Raw genomic sequence first — 18,529 nt, forward strand, 5'->3', positions numbered from 1 at the left:
TAAATGACTAAATGTAAATGTAAATGTAAATAAAGTACTTATCAACCACAGGAAAAGGGTACATAATGTCTGTAACATGTCACATTAGTCAAAGGTAACAGGTTTGGTGTGTAACAAAATCAAAAATAAAGAAAATGTTGTAATAGGAAAAATATTATATGTTATAGTAATCTATGTCATATGTGGCTGTGGAGGTAGAGCAGTCGTCTGGTAATCCGGAGGTTCCTGGTTCGATTCCCACTCCTCTCGGTCAGCGTGTCAAAGTGTCCTTGAGTGAGACACTTAACCCCTAACTGCTCCCAATGAGCAGGTTGGCACCTTACATGGTTGTCTCTGCCGTTGGCGTGTGAATGTGTGAGTGAATGGGTAAAATGTGAGGAACAACTTGTAAAGCGCTATATAAATGCAGCCATTTACCATTTACCAGCAATCAAATATTGCTATTTAATAGCTCTACATTCTGACAGCCATCACTGATATAGTGTTTGGTATGGGTCTCCCAGTCTCTCTGCTCTGCAGATCAGAGGGATTGGGAGACCAAACACTGTCAGAATGTAGAGCTATTATTTTAACATGTTTAACAAAATTCCACTTACGGCACCTTTTAAAATGGCATTACAGTTAAAATTAAACAAATTAAATATATCCATATTCATACACCCAAAATATATATATATTTTTTTAATGTTGTGAAATAGCCTATTTTCCCCCAAATATGAACCAACTGATTTGATCACAAAACGAGTTGTTTGTCCTGATCTATATACAGTAGGACCCAGCAGACAAGCATCGCGTTGAACTTCATGAAGGCAGCCAGCTTGGAAGCTGGGTTCTACTGACGTCATCTGAATTTGATTATGAACAGGTCAAGATGGCGGAGGAGAGCAGGTTGAAGCATCGGAATCACTCCGAGCAAAATTGCAAAAACAGCATCTTTAATGAAGGTGAGTGCATGCTTTTGGACGCAGTGCTATCGATTCGAGGGCGTTCGCGAATATGTCACGCAGTGCAAGAAACTAGCAATTTACACGCAACGTTACCTGTTTTCCCACAGATGACAACGCAATGAAATTGCACTGCAGGCAGCAGAGGTCCAAATAATCGCATCTCTCGCGTCCCGTTGCTAGCATCACGTTATGCTACCTGCATTTTAATTTAAATAAGAATTGATGATAGTCTGTATGAGCTCTGTTTGAAAGGAAAAGAAATGTCCTCAAATAACTAATATAGGTTTTTAGATACAAGAGACTAAGAGAGTGTTAACGTTAAGGTAAGCCAGTCGGAGCCAACCAGCTGCCCCTGCTGCTGCTAGCTGCTAGTCTTAGAAGAGGAACGCTAAAAGCTAAGCTATCTTTGTCCACCTTTTCCCTTTGTTCAGCATCTGTACATTTGTCAAAAATGCTAACGATATAGCTAGTCATCATCTGGTGGCTTGCGGCTAATGGCCAGCCAAGTCGTACATGTTAGCAAATGGTAATATTAATATTCACATCTACTGTATCCAGCTGCTATTCGATCACATACAGTACATCTTGGTCGCAATTTGATTGAATCAAATGGCAGGTGATTATTAAATGACAATCGTGGCCAATGAGCTGTGGCATTGCGCCATATTGTATGACAAAACACGGCATGAGAATACTATGAATAGTAAATGGCCCTACAGCATGTCAAGGTATCAGCAGGCTGTCAGACAGCTGTGTAACGTTAACTGTAATGATGAACCTCTAGCTAGCTAGATGATGGTGGGCGTATGTTTGTCACTGTCATTCTCATTCATGTTAGATTTTTGGCTGGTAAACCTACCTTCACAGTGTTGGCTATTATAATACAATAATAATGGTTGGGAATGAAAGCATACGTTTATTTAGCTGCTTTTTAATCGTAATCAAGGGCTGGATGAAATTACTTGAAATCCATATCACAATATATTATCACATCTCTTTTACAATAAATTAAATTATAATTTTGTATAGTTTTAAACAAACACTTCAGCCTGTTTGTAATGTTAGTCTCTCAACATATGATTGGTTGTTGCCCAAAATGGTTGTTGCCCAAAATGTAACAGCCTATGCACTGGAGGAATGTATACTGTACTTAAATACTGATGTGTATTTACTTACCCAACATACTGTTATGTAGTGTATTTACCTAACATACTGTTATGTAGTGTATTTACCTAACATACTGGTATGTATTTACCCAACATACTGATATATGTATTTATTTACCAAACATACTGATACAAGCAACATTACGTCGGTAAGAGATAGGCTACATAATGTCAGTATCGGTAAAATGTTGGTTTATTGCTGAGTCCTAGTCCACATTTGTCCCTGCCTGTTGGCTGATCCAAAATGCAGTTTCACCAAGGCGTCTTAACTAACAAGCCAGTTAATGACCAAGCTACTCTAGAATAACTTTCTTGCACAATCTCTCCGGGGGATTAGCTAGTCCCCAACCTGTGTTTACTGGCAATTCTGGGATTTTGAGTTTGTGAACGCTACCAACTTGAGAGACTCTATTGTATTTGTATTAGTGCTTCTAGGATAAGGTGTAATGAATAGTTTTTTTCTTATTATCAACATAGCCAAATACAAAGCCCAAAACCTGCTTTTACGAGTACGGTGCATCCAGCCAACACCAGATTATAGCTCATATCTGGAAGTCATAGAACTCTATTGTTTACCAATACCTGTTTAAAAACAGAGCCATGCTGTTGCCTTGGTCAGCGTAAAAAGCATTGTACTTTCTCCTGGTCTGGAGTGCAATATGCTCTGCTCCTGCTCTGTGACTATGCTGTGCTGTTTACTACTGTAGATGAAGTGATGGTCGAGCATGTCGCCTTTTTGAAGTACATGATGGTGGCATGACTACAGTGTCCCTGTTTTATTTTTCTCATAATACATTATGATTTTTAAAGCTGGAAATATGTGTTTGCCCATCTGTAGGCCTAATGATTTAGCATACAATGCCCCTCCCCCCTCTTGTCCCCAGACTGGTTAAGAGATCCTGCTCTACCAATTCGGTCTTTTCAAAAGGCTTGGTGGGAAAAGACACCTAAGCGAACGTCAAGCCACTTTTCTCCTCTGCGTCTTGTGACTCGACTGCTTTAATTCGGCTGTAGAATGATGCAAGTTGATGTTTTGACAGGATAACATTCCAATGGATCAGAAAAGCTTTGTTTATGATGGTGTTGTTTGGGGATCATGATGGGAATGATTCACATTTACTTTGAATAAGAACGCCATTGAAGATAATATATTAAGAATAAGATAAGATTTTCCTTTATTGATCCGGTTGGGGAAATTCGGGTGTCATAGCAGCATGGGTGAGGTACAGGTATGGGCAGGGTAATAGTAGAAAGACATAAATATAGGCAATAAAACTAGATCTGAATACAACCAATATGAGAAAAAATAAACTAACAATATAATTAACTTTGAATATGAGAAAATTAAACGGTGTAAACAAAGGTGCAGATGAGGGCCTGTATGCCCTATCGGTTATATTATACGTTGCAATAAATATAGGCAATACAGAATTTGAATCAGAATAAATATATATATATATGGGCCTACTATGAGTATGAATAAAAGTAAATGGTATACACAAGGTACCCTAACTGGCATGATATATATTAGGCCTACATCATACGTTGTATGTTTTATTTTGACGGGATAACATTCCAATGGATCAGGAAAGCTTTGTTTATGACGGACAGTGCTTGGGGATCATAATAGGAATTATTTACTTTTTGATAAGCAAGTTATTTTTGTATTAACTTTACTGTTGCACTGCTTTAGGCTCCCGATGCCAAGCAGATGTATGAAAACGCAACATAAAGTGCACTGCATGCAGCGAGATGGGAGTAACATTGAGATGAGTGTTGTTCTTGAAGATAAGATTAGAGCCCACGAGATGACTACGCTAAGCCATAAAAGCCACCAAGGTTCAAACACAGATGATCCTCAGATCTTTGGCAGCCCGCGCCAGTCAAGTGCTGAGCAGGCGGCGGGGAGGCCGTCCGTGTCCTTTAACTGCTTCCTCATAAGCCCCCTCAGTGCTGCTTGTTTTTGTTTACTCCGAGCAGCTGTTAAACTACGACCCGCCCCCGGTCTATCTCGCATGTCTCGCTGTGTTGGAACATTGAACCTGAAAGACACGTCTTTGATAGAGCCTCTTATCACAGGACCGTGTAAAGGAATACTGTGTAGACCAGTGGTTCTCAACGTGGGGTCCGTGGGCCCCCAGGGTCCATGAGTGGCTTTCAGAGGGTCCCCAGAAACATTTTGAAATAGTAGTTTAATTGGTTCATTTTAATTGACTATAACTTTGCCTTATACTATTGTGGCCTCTTTCCACTGTTATCTCCTCAACTACATTATAGACAGGGTCAATTTTCAGAAAATCATAACCCTGAAGGCATTTCGTGTTTATTTTTGGTACACAACATTTCTAGGGGTATTAAGGGGTGCTGAATCCAAATCTGCTGTATACCAAGCTCAAAAATGTCAAATAAGGCCTCAAAATAGAGAAATCCAACATGGCCGCCAGCGCCAGGCTGAAATCTATTTAAGTGCATATCTTTTTGACTAAACAAGGTAGAAACATGAATGAAATGTGTTTTTATATGTTTGCATACATGAGGAATTTAAAATCATATCCTGATTTTAGATCAGTTGTGAAAATGTTGCTTGAAACTCATATTTATAGCAGAAACGGTGGTCGTTATTGATGCATAACTCATCAACCAAATAAGAAAGAAAAGCAGGATGATCCCAGGCCATGGATTTATTCATCAAACTCTTTTCTCTTGAATTTTTTTAATCAACATGCCATTTATGCAAATTAGATAGTCCTTAATATGCGTACAGTAGCTTAGGTACAGTAATTTATTGTCAGTCATCAATCGTATTCAGGCGGGTGTCGCAGGTGTCTTGCAGTTGCATGATTCATCCAATGCCACTTTTCCTGAATAGAATAGAATAGATTATAATATAATAAAATAAAAATATCATTTTACCATATCAATATAAGTGAATGTTCAAGTTTCTTTATTAGTTGTCATACAGAATACAGAATACTTTGCATGAAATGTTTCTTTCTGTGTTGCTCCTGAGAGTGTGTTAGATAATAACAAGATAGTATAAAATAAGTATAATAAGTATAAAATAGAAAGTCAAGAAGTCAAGTACGTAAACAAGTGTAAACAACAGAATTGTTCAGTATATCTATAAGTATGTACAGCTGGTACAAAAATGGTGAGGTATAGCTTAGCTTGTGGTGCCACCTTGTAGTGGTGAGGTGCAATAAGGAATGAGAATGATGTGCAATTTCCTTACCAATAATATAAATATAAATATAAAGTGTAAAGTGTGTCTAAAGTGGTAAAGTGGGTGCTACAGTGTGTTGTTTATTTAAGTGAGTGTATGTGCGCTGTGGGTGTGTTGATGGTTTGCTTATTGTTCATTGTTCATTCATTGAGCATCCTGATGGCCTGGGGATAGAAGCTCCTTCTGAGTCTCTGTGCTTGCCATGAGACTCCGGTATCGCTTGCCTGATCGCAGCAGTTCAAAGAGGCAGTTGTTTGAGTGGCTGGAGTCTTTGATTATTCTCTTAGCCTTGCCCATGCACCGCTTGTTGTAAATGTCTTGGAGAGTGGGAAGCCCACCTTCAATTGTGCGTTCGGCTGAACGGGCCACTCTGTAGTCTGCTGCGGTCTTGTGCAGTGCTATTCCCAAACCAGGAGGTGATATTGCCAGTCAGGATGCTCTCTATTGTGCATGAGTAGAAGTTCTTGAGGATATTCTGACTCACATTGAACTTCCTTAAGCGCCTAAGGAAGTAGAGGCGTTGTCGTGCCTTCTTGATAACACTGTCAATGTGTGTGGTCCATGTCAAGTCCTCGGATATGTGGACTCCGAGGTACTTAAAACTGTTCACTCTCTCAACCGGTGCCCTGTCGATGCTGAGGGGGCTGTAGTCCCTGACCCCGACCTCCTAAAGTCCACAATCATCTCCTTTGTTTTGCTGACGTTCAGGGAGAGGCTGTTCTCTTGACACCATCCCGCTAGAACCTTAACCTCTTCCAGGTAGGCCCTCTCGTCGTTTGCAGAGATCAGGCCCACCACTACTGTGTCGTCAGCAAATTTGATGATTGTGTTGTTGTTCTGCTGTGCCACACAGTCATGTGTGTACAGGGAGTGGAGGAGGGGACTCAGGACACAGCCCTGGGGGGCCCCTATGTTGAGAGTGATGGATGAGGAGGTGCAGTTGCCTGCTCTCACCACCTGCCCGTCAGGAAGTCCAAGACCCACTGGCAGAGGTCATAGTTCAAGCCCAGGTCCCTGAGCTTGGCTATGAGTTTGGAGGGGACTATGGTATTGAATGCTGAGCTGTAGTCGATGAACAGCATTCTCACATAGTTCCCCTGCCTCTTGTTCAGGTGTGATTCTGCTGTGTGCAGCACATGGGCTATGGTGTCCTCCGTGGACCTGTTGGGGCGGTATGCAAATTGCAGGGGGTCCAGGTTGATGGGGAGGGAGGAACAGGGATACTGTCCGGTCCTGCTGCCTTCCTGATATTCACTTTCTTAAACGTCCTCCTCACATCATGTTCTGTTATCCTGAACACTGAGTCTCCATCAGCAGTGCCCCCCCCCTCCATTGCAGTGGTTTGTAGGCTGGTGCTGTTATTCCCAGCCTCAAACCTCGCATAGAAGGTATTGAGATCATTTACCAGTTGGATGTCACTGTTCAGTTTGAGGGAGGTGCCTTTGTAATCTGTCATCGTTCTGAGGCCCTGCCACATAGCTCTAGAGTCAGCCTGTTCATATTGAAGTTCAATTTGATCCCTGTAGCGCCTTTTTGCTTCTATTACTGTCCTCCTAACATTGTATCTCACCACCTTGTGGTCATTCATGTTGCCTGTCACAAGCCTGGCGTTGTATGCTGAGGTGCGCGCCTCCAGAGCTTCGTGGACAGATTTGTCTACCCATGGCTTTTGGTTTGGGTAAACTCTAATTGTGGTAGAGGGGATTGTTTCTTCTACCAAAGTACAAACAAAGTCCAGCACTGTTTCCGTGTAGTCATTAATATTATCTGTGTTATCGCGGAACACCCCCCAGTCTGTACATTCTAGTGCAGCTTGGAGCGTCTCCTCCGACGCCACCGTCCAGCGCTTCACCTCTCGCGATACTACAGGAATGCGCTTGAGACTTTGTTTATACTGCGGTACAAGAAAGATGGGGTCGTGATCTGACTTGGCGAAAGGACTGGCAGCATGTGATTTGTACCCACTCTTAAATTGCGAGTAGCAATAGTCTAAAATGTTCCCGCCTCTGGTAGAACAAGTCACATGCTGGTAGAAGTTTGGCAGCACTTTTCTCAGATTAGCACTATTGAAATCACCCACAACCAAAATAGCAGCGTCGTCAACGTTAGCTGCTTGGAGCTTGTTTACCTCGTCGTGGAGCTTGGAGAGCGCGTCGCCTGTGTTTGCTTGTGGTGGAATATACACTCCGATCAGAATGGCCGACGTTAATTCTCTCGGGAGAAAGAATGGCCGGCACTTGATGGATATATACTCCAGGTTTGGGGAGCAGTGGTTTGAAAGCTCCTTCATGTTGCCTGGATCACACCAATTGTTGTTCAACATGAAAGCTATTCCACCTCCCCGCTTTTTACCAGAATATTTTGGATCCTTCGATGTCCCAGCTTTCATGTAGAGATGCGTACATCGGATTCTGTCATAGTGAGCCAAGAGTAGAAGCAGCACATCTGTGTCACGCGCTGACACAACGATTGTTTCTACTGGAGCCTGGATGAGAAAATCAGACGTGTATCAGCTTCCTCATGGTCAGCACTCAGAGAGGAGACTTCAAGATCTGGATCTGTTGACTTGACAGTTGTCGCTTCAGTAAACCTCCCTGATACTACAACTACAGGTTCATAATCCGGGCTGTGTTCTATCAGGTGGTTTGAGAGCGATATCTGATTTGTTGTCTTCAAGGGCCATGAAGCTCGACTAATCGGCAGGAAGTGGAACAGACTTGCTTTTGATTTCATGACGTACTGGTCTATGGCGCTGTTTGCGTTTCACCCTTGTGCCTGTTTTGATGGATTGGTCATGGTATCTGTCAAAGACGACATCTACCCTCTGGTATTTTGCTCCCATCTTCAACACGGTGTCAGTGAACTTGTTGGCATAGTCACCAAATGTTGTAGTGTCAGGTGGCTTTCCGAGTGCCATTACCAGAGCTTGGCCATCAATGACCAGGCAGCTGGGTCCCTGAAGGGTAAGATCGGCAGGGGTTTTAATAATAATAATAATGGCTTGGATTTATATAGCGCTCTTCATGACACCCAGAGCGCTTCACAGAGTCCATTATTCGTTCATACACAGTCATACCGGTGGTGGTAAGCTACAATTGCAGCCAGAGCTGCCCTGAGGCAGACTCACGGAAGCGCGGCGAATAATCATCGCCTACGGCCCCTCCGACCACCACCAACATTCATTCACATGCATACACATTCATACGAGGCAAGTAGGTTAAGTGTCTTGCCCAAGGACACAACGGCGATGGGATGGACATGGGCTTGAGCGGGATTCGAACCACCAACCCTTCGATCATTGGACGACCCGCTCTACCCCTGAGCCAAAGCCGCCCCACAGCCGTTTTAACTTGTTTCGTCAGTATATTTGCTAACACAGACTTGTTGGTGGAATGTAGACTCCCGTTAGTTGTGGCCAGAGATGGCGGGATGGGCATGAGCTCATGCTGGAGGATATTGTCAAGATCTACCTTACGACCTGCTCTGTAAGCTGTGATGAGCCTTTGTAGAATCTGCCTGTCCACTTTGATGGTGTTTTGCTTGTTCTTGGAAAGTTGCACAACTTCATACAAAGAGGCAAATGTCTTGGCTTTGTTCTTTCGAATGGGTGATTTCAGGTTCAGGTGCTGGTCACTATCTGGAGGTTCACACAAATGTTTGTCCACAAACATTTTCAATTGTGCCTGTCCAAGGTGTTCTGCGCCAAGTATGGATTCTTGAATCTCCGGTGTGACTACGTCCTTGTTGATGTATGTAAGAAAACTTACAAAAGCACATTTAATTCAGGTTTGTACCTTGTGTAGGCACACTTAACTCATTAAGCCCCACCATTTATTTTTAGAAAATTCGCCTAAAACAGCATGCTTACATTAAAATGCTTATATATCCAGATTTATAAGAGCTACTTGCATAAACTTGGTACCTGAAGAAAGCTAAGACTTGGGGGATTCTAATGTTGGTGTCCAACACTGTACAGTTATTACCAAATTGCTGTAGTATTCCTGCAAACACTGAAGAAATGTAATTTTTTGTATCCTCGCCTATACAAAGATTACAGTTAGACAGTCAAAAACACCCTGTTACTCATGGTTGCACCCCAGCTATATTCCTACTTTCTTCCTCCATAGGTGCAGATGTTCTGTGCAAAGTTTCATGTCAGTAGAATAAAAACTGTGGGTTTAGCACCTGTTTTTGTGGAGAGAGGGCCTGGTGCTGGCGGCCATGTTGGATTTCTCAATTTTGAGGCCTTATTTGACATTTTTGAGCTTGGTATACAGCAGATTTGGATTCAGCACCCCTTAATACCCCTAGAAATGTTGTGTACCAAAAATAAACACGAAATGCCTTCAGCACTTTATACAAGCACATTTTCTGAAATTCTGCCTAGTCTATTATAGACAACTTACTAGGGGTGGAACCGTTCACAAAATCAACGGTTCGGTTCGTATCACGGTTTTGTGGTCACGGTCTTCGGTTCGGTTCGATATACGTTGTTTTTTATTTAAAAAAATATGTAACACTCCAAAAATGTAAACATGCTTCTAATTTATTAACACATTGGACGCCAAAATCGCTGTTCAGCGTTATTGCCCGCCATGCGTTGTCTGCCAAGATCGCTGTACAGCATTTTTTAGATCAATATTTCATTTTCTCGCCATGGCATTCATAATTCATCCACCCACCCCCGGTCCTGCAGCTGGACCCTAGATGTGACTGCAACGACGGCTCAATACCGACGCCTGGTGGATGGTTGGGCGAGTTACACTCTCAAAACAGGAAATGCCATCAGTGCATCGAGGAAAATCCTCCGGCAGTCACATCTCGTTACGGGACTCCTGACAAACACTATAGTACATATGGATCGCTTTCTAAACTTAATAATCGATATGATTTCAGCGTTTATTGCGCCATACAAACCGGAAATGGACCTAGGCGATCGGCGTCGTATAATTGGGATCTTTCACCGCCAGTCTCATTGGCCCACGGTAAGAGGAATATAACGTTATTTTCAACCCGATTGTGCATTTCCTTGTTTGCAAACCATCTGATCAATATATCCACCCATACTACATAAAGCAGTTACTGATGATCAAGGAATTATAAACGACCCCCCCCCCCTTTCCTCCACGCATGATGAAGCATAATGTATACCGATCATATACATTTGAATTTTTTAATATAGCGTGTATGGGAAAGAAATGACAATCGATAATCTATATATGCGTTTTTTGGGCCTATAACTAGCATTTTTGGAATTACAGCAGAAAAGATTAAAAACATACTTATATTCTAGAAGGTATTAACACAACAATGTATGAATGAAAAAGTATAATATAAATTAAAATGTATATGATCGGTATACATTATGCTTCATCATGCGTGAAGGAAAGGGGGGGGGGGGTCATTTATAATTCCTTGATCGTTAGTAACGGCTTTATTTAGTATGGGTTGATATTAGGGATGTCCGATATTATCGGCCGATATCGGCATTAAAATGTGATATCGGAAAATATCGGTAGCGGTTTTCAAAAAAAAAAATATATATATATATTTTTTTTTTCTATAACCTTTATTTACCCAGGCAAGCAAGTAAGAACAAATTCAGATTTTATTTATTGTCAAAAGTATCCATAATGTTGTGTTAATTCCACAACAAGAGATATGTAATGTTAACACTTTCTATGCCACGAGGTGGCGCCAGAGTTAGCGCTTCAATGCCACCATCGGCGCCAATGTTACGCTTAATATCGCCTAATCTATGTTTTAAATTATGGCTATGTGTCTAATCTGCCCGTCGCTTATCAAAGAATCCTTTTCCAGTCAGTGCTGTCAAGGCAGATTGGTTTTTTATCGCTTCATTTCCGTTTGAGAGCATTTTGAAAAGCACCCGTTTTGAGGTAAAAAAACAGTTCAGAATCTAGACCATTCTATGATAATCGTCTTTTACTGGAATATTCCAGAACGTTGATATTTGTCGGCCTATTTATGAATCGTTTTCAAATAAACGCTAGATGATCAATATTATACGTGCACGCAAGCACATTCGAGCCGCGCACGGATAATCGCCGTGTTAATTTCCTCTTGGACTTTTACAGTGAAACCGAAAGAGCCCATTTCACAAAACAGCTTATATCTTCATCAAAATTAGTCTGATTATCCTAACACTGATAACATAGATTCCTTACCTGACATCAGATGGTATCCAACTGGTATATTCCAATTCCTGATCACCATTCGAAAAAATCGATAAGTGTATGGATCCAACGTGTGTACAGTGCAGTACATGATTCCGCGGGTCTCGGAGGCTCCAAATGAACTGTGATAACCCCGGCTGCATCAGTGGACTGGAAAATGTGGAGTACAGGATTTTTTCCCCCATCCATTTTCATTGAGTCCATTCCAAAATCCCTTATGTCATCTGGGAGACGATAGGGGGCGCTTTTTTCCACATCTGATCGCCGGCGGCGCTCTCGTATACTAGGGTAGGCTTGCGTGATGCAATATGATTTCAGATCGCTAGGAAAAAAAAGAAAAAAAAAATCGGAGAAATCTCGTGAGTGGCTTTCAACATAACTATCGGAAACCCGAGATATCTCGTGAGTGGCAGTGAAAGTGTTAATTACCTGAAATTATAAAAAAAATTGGGGGGGGGGGGAAACCCTGCATATATCGGTATCGGTTGATATCGGTATCGGAAATTAAGAGTTGGACAATATCGGTATCGGTAAAAAAGCCAATATCGAGCATTCCTAGTTGATATATTGATCAGACTGATTGCAAACAAAGAAATGGACAATCAAGCTGAAAGTAACGTTAGTGTCCTCTTACCGTTCGCCGATGACTGGAGGAAAAATATCCCAATTATTTGACGTCGATCTGCTAGATCCATTCCAGTTTGTATGACGCAATAAACGCCGAAATCATATCGATTATTGCGATCCAAATGCACTCTAGTGTTTATATTGATCCACGACACAATATATCTCTGGCGGAGGAATTTCCTCGATGCACCAATCACCACTTCCGGTTTGGCGTGAGTGTAACTCGCCCGACCATCCACCAGGCGGCGGTATTGAGGCGTTGCAATATCAGAACAGGGTCCGGCTGCGATCCGGAGGGAGGCTGGATGAATTATGAATGCCATGGCAAAAAAATGAAATATTGATCCCAAACACGTGATACGCCGTTGTTGGCGTTCAACGCATGAAGGAAAGGGGGGGGGGGGGTGTCGTTTATAATTCCTTGATAGTCAATAGCGTCTTTTTTTACTATGGGTTGATACGTTGATCAGATGGATTGCCGTGAAATGAATAAACAATCGGGCTGAAAATACAGGGCTGTACACTGCGAGCATCTCGTCGCAAATTGCCCCCTAATCTGGCCGGTGCGAGTGGAAAATATCATCTGGGGTCAAGCTTGCGAGTAGTGATTGCAACCCTTCATTCGCATTTCACTCCTAAATTAATCCATACAAATTGGATAAAACATTAGCCTACAACCAGGGCATAATGTTGCGGTTGTAATTTCATTAGACAGACCAGCGCGGACCTTTAATAACATGCAATTTGATTGACACGAGCAATGGGCTAACGTTAGCTGCTATCCACGGTACCATTAGTGTTGTGAAGGGCCAGATTAAACCGAATATATATATTTATTTATATATTTAATTGTATTTGTATATTCTCTAATATTCCCTGATATCCCTTGTATATTCCTTGTACAATATGCATTGAATATCCATTCTAGCCTACTGAACATCCCATAATAGTCTCCATTCTACTATTGGTCGAGACCTTGGTGCCAGGCTGCCATACCCCTCAGACCCAGTTCAAACGTACCGCTCGACATGTACGAACAAGTCCTAGTTCCGCGTAGGAATTTGGCTACCGCACCACTAATGGGACTATTTGTTCATAGTGCGTATATATACTGCGCTACTAAAGTAGGACTTTCTTTTCAGTCCAGTTTCTTACCCTCCAATAGAGTCACAGACGTAAAGCCTCCCCGCGATGCCACGTGTGGGAGTAAGGCCAAGTTCGGCCTACCATCGGTATTGAGACATCGTGTATATTAATATTTGAATAGTCATATTTGGCACTATATCGTCGAGTTGGACGTAGTCTATTAAGCTAATAATAGTCTGTTAATATATAGTGCTTCGTGCGGTGAGAATACTACCGTAGTCAGTACCCCATCGTTTCGGGCAGAGAACTGGCTGCTTACCCAGGGTGGTTGACCCTATGTGAAGCTGCACCCGAGGAGCCCCAGAGCCGACGAGCGAGTGGACCTGTATACCGGATTATTCTACCGACGACAGCCCGCCTTCCCAGGCACGGATTATGCTTTGGATACTTTGATTATTCTATGGATAAAGACCCCCGACACTACCGTGTGTTGGAACCCCCCCCCCTGGAGAGGACGCAAGGTGAGGAGACGCTCTGCAAGACGAGGTCTCTCCACATCTCTCCCCCGTGGACCGGAGAGAGCCGGCCCACAAAGAGTCCACCTGCTTTCATCTGTGGTCCAAGGATCGCCGGCGCATTGAACGGCACTACAGTGGGTTCACCTGGGATACCCTTGGCCGGACGAGGCAGCTGGATTCTACCCCCCCCCCCCTCCTACTTCTGTCGGCTTACAAGCGACCGGATTAACCCCCTCTAGTGTATCCAGCCTATAATCATTAAAGTATCATTGCTGTTATTCCTTAACTATTCCAGGTCGTATATTTACCACCTGCGCCTTCAGAGATTGGACATTATCTATTGATATACCGACGAATACTCCTTGCCATAAAAGTGCATACTATTTCAATTCATAAATGTAATTAAGTGATTAAGTGTTTATTCTACACACCATCGCTGTGTAGGAAATAAAGACCTGTTTCTAATTCGTACATTTGTGTTGGATCCGTTTCATCTACGTGAGAGTGTTCATGATAATATATTTATGCCGTGTACTGGGTGGCCGAATATTAAGTACAAAGGTAGTGGTAGTAAGTATCATATCTAGTAATACAGTCAGGGAATTGTACCCCTCAGTTACAATTGGTCCTTCGAGCCGGATGGTAATTAGTGTAATATTAATATAGTGTTATTAATATTGAAATGGCCTATGATGAACACTCCACGAAACGATCCTCCTAACCAACGCCCGCAGCGCGAACGACGGCTCCCTCAGTACTTAGAGGCTTACGCTGTCAGTCAACAACCTAGTCTTCTACTAACAGTAAACGCGGTAAAACTAGAAAGTAAAAGTATGTCTAACCCCAACGCCCAGACTACCCCAACCATAGAGGCCCCTACGGGCTCTAATGTAACTGACCAAGTTCACGGTGGGGACCAGTGGGAACCAGACATGACTTCACACCCCGCCAGTACTGAAGAAGTAGTCCCCGATGAGTCCCGGGAGGAATACAACGCTACCGAGAGAGAACTCGGCACGGAAGAAGACGGGGAGAGCACCGTGGAGATAGAGCTCCAAGGCTCCGCAAGGAGTACCCCGAGGGAAGGCTCCCCTATACAACCGCCTTCTCCCAGCGAGGCAGAGAGGACCCTACAGCAGGCCTTCCTCATCAGCCTGAACGCTGTTGCTGAACGCGACCGACTGCAGATCCAGCAGCGAAGCGAACACGAGCAGATACGTCTAGAAATAAGACGCATTCAGATGGAAGAGAATGTGGCCCGAGAACGAGCCGGTGCTCAACGGGACGCAGCGCGCGACAGACAGCAGTCGCAACTAATAGAACAGCTGATCAGACGGACAACACCCTCTCCCTCCGCCAGAGGCTCCAGGAACTCGTCTAGACACACCTCCAGGGCGGCATCCCCTAGCCGAGTAAACAACCCTGAACTTGACCAACAGACGAGGTCTATACCCCCCACAGACCACCTCCCCCCACCGGTCCAAGCGAGACCTAGCAACCGGGAAGGAGCAGCATATCCTGTGGAGAGGCTAAACCAGAGACTACAAGCACTGGATGACCTAACTGAAGACGAAGAGGAAGAGGAGGAGAACCGCGCCCGAAGACAGCACAGTACTCTACCGGACCAGGAGGTCCGGTACAGCCCAGGCTATACTCCCGCGGAGCTGCGCTACAGACCCCCGACTCTATACACGGGTGAGCACGACGCACGACCCGCACGGAGGAACAGCACCTGGACAAGCGGGCCATGGTACACTGCCGGTACCAGCCCATACCAAGGAGCGGGAGGAGACTCGCCTAGGAGGCCTCTCCCCCAACGCTTGCCGATGTATCCACAGTCAGCGTCATACATTGGCACGCCTATGGTACCCGACTTCACCCAAGAGAACCGGGCCCAGTATACAGAACTCCGCATGTGTCTGGAGACCATGTTGGTGGATGTATTGGATGAACGCCACAAATACGCCATCCTACTGCAGCACTTAAAGGTGCCCCGCGCACATAATATAGCGCTCGCCTACGCGACTTCCACCACCCCATACACAGCAGCGCTGGTAGCATTGGACCAGAGGTATGGGCGCATATGGGATTACGTGATCCAGGAGATCCGACACATCGACCGCTTACCCCCAGCAATAGACAATCGAGCACTGGACGACCTGTCCATCAGAGTGCAGTCCCTGGTAGGGATGTTGGGAGCGCAAAGAGAGAAGGGGAAGTATGAACTTTACGCCAACTCAAATGTGGAAAGGATCCTGGAGAAGCTGCCGCCCGCTCGTCAGGAGCGCTTTACGCGGCAGAGGGACCACAGAGACCCGAATGGCCCCGAACCGAACCTCCTCGATCTAGCAGACTTCCTGGCGAGAGAAGTCAGCAGCCTACGGCTAGATACATTCGGACGGAGCACCCCTGGCTCCAGAGAAGGAACCAGACGACTAAATGATGGAAGAAGATCGGTGACTGTGATGCACCAATCGGAGTCAGTACCGAGCAGCAGGAGCCACAGTACCCCCTCCAGAACGGAGAAGTGGAAGATAGTGTGCCCCTACTATGAGAAAGAACACTGGCTAGCGCAATGTGACTCCTTCCCCAAGCTGAACGCGGAGGAAGCAGGTCAATGGATAAAGTCCAACAAGCGCTGTTTTCGCTGTGCGCGCTCACACATGGCAGCCGAATGCCGCTTAAAGAAAAGGTGCACCAAGTGCGATGGAGCCCATCTGGACATACTTCACGACAGTAACAGACGGCGCCCTTCACCTGCACCATCCAGCCGCAAAGCGAGCGTCATGTACATCGATCCCGCCAGCAGCAGTGGAGCCCGAGTACTCCTAAAAGTAGTGCGTGTGACACTAAGCTACCAGAATAAAGTCCTGGACACTTACGCCGTCCTCGATGACGGGTCAGAGAAGACCCTGCTGCTCGCCTCCGCTGCGGCCCAGCTAGGGCTGCGGGGAAGCGAAACCCAAATGACAATTCGGACAATAAGACGAGATTTGAAGACGATAAAGGGCGAGAATGTCTCATTCTCTATCGCAGCAAGCGGCCAGCCTGAGCGACGGTACCAGATTGCAGACGCTTTCACCAGCCAAGAAATAGGACTGTCGCGGTACACATACCCCGTCGCCAAGCTGATGGAGAAATATGCACATCTGCGCAAGTTACCGATCCCGCTCATAGACAATGCTATGCCGACCCTGTTGATAGGCTCCGACCATGCAGACCTCATTGTCCCGATAGACCGGGTTCATACCGGACCCCGAGGCTGTCCTGCAGCAGTCGAGACCCGTTTGGGATGGACTCTCCAAGGCCCGCTCGCCAAATCTCTCAACCGAAGTACAGCCACTAGATGTCTCCACTCCCGAGTCACAGAGGGAGAAACCGCACTCCTGCAACACGTAGAGCGGCTATGGAGCTTGGAACAAATGCCCTTTAAGAATGGAAAGAAAGACATTCGCTCTAAAGATGACATTTACGCCATTCACCTCCTCGAGACAGGGACCAAGAGAGTCCCGGTCAACGGCGTGTTGAGATACGCCACGCCACTCCTGCGGCGAGAAGGAATGCCTACTTTCCACGCCAAGACAGACGCCATAGAACGGTACCTGCTGAACACGGAGCGGCGCTTAGCCAAGAACCCCGCCCAAGAGAGTGTATACCGCGCTGAGATTGAGAAGCTCATCACAGCGGGACACGTCACAAAGATGGACATTAAAGAGGCTGACCAGACCACTGAATCGTGGTACGTGCCCCACCACAAGGTCCATCACAACGGTAAAGACCGCATAGTATTTAACTGCAGCTACCAGATCGGATCCCAAAATCTGAATAAAGAGTTACTGCCCGGTCCCACACTCGGCCCCTCCCTACTCGGCGTTCTACTCCGCTTCCGCCAGGAAAAGGTGGCCATCAGCGGGGACATTAAAGGAATGTTCCTGCAGGTGAGATTAGTAGAGGCGGACAAGCCCCTGTTACGGTTCCTATGGAGAGAGAAGCCAGGAGATGAGCACCCAGCCATCTACCAATGGGAAGTCCTCCCCTTCGGAACGACGTGCAGCCCCTGCTGTGCGACATTTGCACTACAGAAACATGTAGCAGAGGACCCAGCAGCGGACGAAGAGGTCCGACACAGCGTAAAGAACAGCTTCTACGTAGACAACTGTCTACAAAGCCTTTCAACCCAGGAAGAAGCCGAGGCTCTCCTGATTAAACTCTGCGCCTCATTGATCAAAGGCGGCTTTGATCTCAGGCAGTGGGCCAGCAGCGATCCGCAAGTACTGCGCAGCCTCTCCTCCGAGGACAAGGCAGCCAGCAGCGAGACCTGGATGGCTACAATCCCGGGAGAAGCCCAGGAGATGACCCTGGGATTGGTGTGGCGATTCAAAACAGATTCGCTTCACTACAGACACAAGCCCCTGACTACGGAGCAGGGAAGGCCGGCGGCGGCGCCGACCACCAGACGGAGTGTGTACACAACACTCGCCCGACAATATGACCCGCTAGGATGTATTCTACCGTACACCACCAGGGCAAAAATGATTGTACGAGCATTGTGGGACAAGGACCAGGGCTGGGACGACCCCATCCCCGCACACCTTACATCCACCTGGAGAGAGTGGGAGATGGAGCTCCACTCACTCCCAGGCGTTAATATGCGCCGAAGCTACTTCCCACCCAAGGTGAGGCCAGAGACATGTAAAATGGACTTACACGTCTTCAGTGACGCCTCAGAGGTCGCATACGGATCAGTAGCCTACTTGCGGGCCCAAGA

General features: G+C 45.4%; 1 protein-coding gene across 1 annotated transcript in view; it reads left to right on the forward strand.

Moving 5' to 3' along the window:
* The first annotated feature begins 879 nt into the window (after window positions 1-879).
* LOC311232501 (atlastin-2) overlaps window positions 880-18,529 on the forward strand; it is a 166,744-nt gene continuing 149,094 nt past the window's right edge. Inside the window, exon 1 of the mRNA XM_084319326.1 lies at window positions 880-944. The gene's annotated coding sequence lies outside the window, so the exon portion shown is untranslated. The remainder of the gene's footprint in view (window positions 945-18,529) is intronic.

The sequence above is a fragment of the Notolepis coatsorum genome (genome assembly GCF_963971535.1).
Source record: "Notolepis coatsorum genome assembly, chromosome: 7".
Taxonomy (NCBI): domain Eukaryota; kingdom Metazoa; phylum Chordata; class Actinopteri; order Aulopiformes; family Paralepididae; genus Notolepis; species Notolepis coatsorum.